General features: G+C 38.7%; 1 pseudogene; it reads left to right on the plus strand.

Annotated features, from left to right (window-relative positions):
- LOC129151403 (GTPase IMAP family member 4-like) overlaps positions 1-2,237 on the plus strand; it is an 18,856-nt pseudogene extending 16,619 nt beyond the window's left edge.
- Positions 2,238-3,134: the final 897 nt, after the last annotated feature.

The raw sequence follows: 3,134 nt of genomic DNA on the forward strand, positions 1-3,134 counted from the left end.
TGGTTGGTGGGCGTGGCTTGGCCGGTGGGCATGGCTCATGTGTAGCGAAGGTGCGGTCAATTTGCATATTTGTCTATTATTAGATTAGATTATTGCTATTAATATATCAAGGTATTTTATAATAACTCCAGAGCACTGTCAAAACTTTCTGACTATATGTCTTAACATATTAAATAACAATATAGAAACTTTGCTAGATTTCTACAATAATGAGAGGATTTTAGAGATAGGAGAGGCAGTTTTAGGGAAGGGGGGTCCATGGGAGAGGAATGCATACATGACAGGTAGAGACAGCTCCAAGCCAACAGATTGTTTATCTTACATACACAAAAGACAGAGGAATGTTACAATATAAGGGGAAGAAGAAGAGGGGAGCACTTGGTGAACTTTAAAACTCTGAAACTGATACCATATACGGAATAAGGAGGAAAAGTAACCATTAGGAAAGCAAGGGTGACATAATACAAGGCAGGATCCAATTAGAAAGTATGAACAGACAAAGAAGCTCCCAGCATTTAGAAACTTGTGTAGACAAAGGGATTCAGAGGACTAGGTTTTTTCCATTTTAGAGACAGTGGTTTTTCCCATTTGGGGACCCCTCTCTAGGAGATTCCTCTTTGGGTACCTCTCCCCAGGGAGGAGTTTATATTCACTTGCAATAAACTTCCACATTTTAGCTAAAAATCTTTTAGTTCATGAATTTTATTCTTTAAACTTCATAGAACAAGAACCCAAATAAAAGTCCAAGCTTCACCATTCCACATATCACTAAGGTGTTAACTTTCAAAGTAAGGAATTTTGCTCTCCTGTGGGTTGTAATCCCTGACAAGATGGCTGCACATGTGAAATATAAAGCAACCATTATCTTTGTGTATGTGCACCCTTTTCTCCCCTGCATGAGTGGGATTACTTGAAACACCAACTTACCTGGCTTCTTAGTGGAAAGAAGAAAAGTTCAATTTTGAATATAAATTTGGGGAAGGGGATCTGACACTGTGATGTCCCAAAGTCATAATTTGTGTTACTTCCTACATTAGCTTCTGAGGAATAGCTACCAGCAGTGGTACACCATCCTTCATTGACATTTAGCTTCCAAAGATCACAGGGAGCAGTCCAAGGGATTCTTGAGAAATGCCCTGGTATTTCCAAAGTCTTGCAGGAGGCAGGTCTTACCAAGGAGTTCTATAGACCAGTGGTGAGTGCAGAGGTTGCTCTCAGAGATGACACCAGCAGGCAATAGAGGAGGGCAATATGGTGGAGGACTGGGAGGTGTGAAAGGTTAGAGGTACGTCCTAACACAGTGGCTTTTCCCCTGATGTCTTAGGAAACCAAGACTCCATAGATTCACAACTGATACTTGTCGTAGTGGATAAGACTGGAGCAGGCAAAAGTGCCACAGAGAACAGCATCCTTGGAAAGAAAGCATATCATTATAGCATTGCAGGAAAATCCATACCAAGATCTGTGAGAAAAGGAACAGCACATGGAATGGAGAAGAAATTGTCATTATGGACACACCTGGTATTTTAAATATGACATACTGAATTCTACAAAGGAGATTGTTCCTTTAATCCTCCTGACCTCCCCAGGGTCTCATGCTGTGCTCCTGGTGGTCCCATTGGGCCAATACACAAAGGAAGAGCAAAGGGCCATGGGGAAGAAGCTGGCAATGTTTGGAATCAAGACTAGGAGATACATGATTCTCTTATTCACCCAGAAAGATGAATTGGTTGGCATGGAGTTCCATGATTACGTAAAAGAAGCACCAGAAGGCATTCAAGATCTGATGGAGCAGTTCCAGGATCGTCACTGTGAGTTCAACAATAAGGTGACATTGGCTGAGCAGAAGGCTCAGAGGACACAGCTATTGGACCTGGTCCAGCGCATGGTGATGCAGAACAAGGGAGGATGCTACACTAATATGATGTACCAAAGGGCTGAAATGAAGATTCAGAAACAGATTCAAGCTTTATCACACATGAAAAATACAGAACTGAGCTTGAGAGAGAACAAAGGCAATTAAGAGAGGAGTATAGATAGAAAATGAGAAAGCTGCAGGATAAACTGAAGCAGGAAATGAGAAAGGCAAAAGTGGGAAGGGCATTTGAAGAAACAGAAAATTGCTGTGTTTTAAGGCAGCAAAATGCCAGAAGTGAAGTTAAGAGACAGAATGGAATACTTACTTGTTCTTGGAAATTGCTTTCTTTGTATTCTCATTTTTTTTCAAGGAATATTAACCTAATGAAAATCTATCTATATTTCCTGTGTATTTTGGATGCCTCTTCCCCATATAACTCATTACCCAAGTCAGACCTCTCTGTTTCTCTCTCATTGTTAGTAATTGGTAGATATTTGGTATATTTAATGGGAGGGACACATTCTCAATTTGTAAAACTCCAAACAGAAAGTATGGATGCTCCCTATCTTCTGACCTCTTTCACAGTGACAGGAGAAAAAGAATGCAGGAAACCAAAAGATGATAATCCCAAGCTTTCTATTTGCATCCTTATTGAATTTTTCTCTAAATTCTTTCTAGATTGTCAGATAATCTCCATCTGTAGTTCCTACTTATTTTTTTTTTTTTTTGCCTTTTAACTAAAATGATCATTTTACCCAGGTGGTTAGAAAAAAATCAATTATTTACTTTAGGTAAGTCTTTAGATAGATATGGTTATAGAATCCTTTCAAGATGAAAATAAATTTGTTGAATTATATTTTTATGGAAGGATTCAAATTGTTCCTTATCATCTGCCCACTGAAGAATAATGAATTGTCTGAAAAAAACATATCTCTCAGTGCACAAGTTAGTGAAATGCCAGAAAGAGCAAAGGACAGAGATTCAATAGATAAGAGAGCAGTGTTTGGTATAGTCAGATGTTTTTGTAGAACCTCTTTACTCAACCTCAATGTAACCACTTTGCTGAATAACTAGCTCTCTACTTTGTGAAACTAACTGTTGCCACCACACCTCTATCATCTTGAATGCTTACAGCAAGATGGGTCATCTGAATTGTTTGTTTAGTTTCACTATAGTAAAAGTTTTCTATTCTCTCTTATTTGTGCAAAACTGGAATCTGTTTTACATAAGAAAATACCAATGATACTTTTCTAAGGTCACAGAGATGAATTTCACT

Source organism: Eptesicus fuscus, chromosome 14 (genome assembly GCF_027574615.1).
Source record: "Eptesicus fuscus isolate TK198812 chromosome 14, DD_ASM_mEF_20220401, whole genome shotgun sequence".
Classification (NCBI taxonomy): domain Eukaryota; kingdom Metazoa; phylum Chordata; class Mammalia; order Chiroptera; family Vespertilionidae; genus Eptesicus; species Eptesicus fuscus.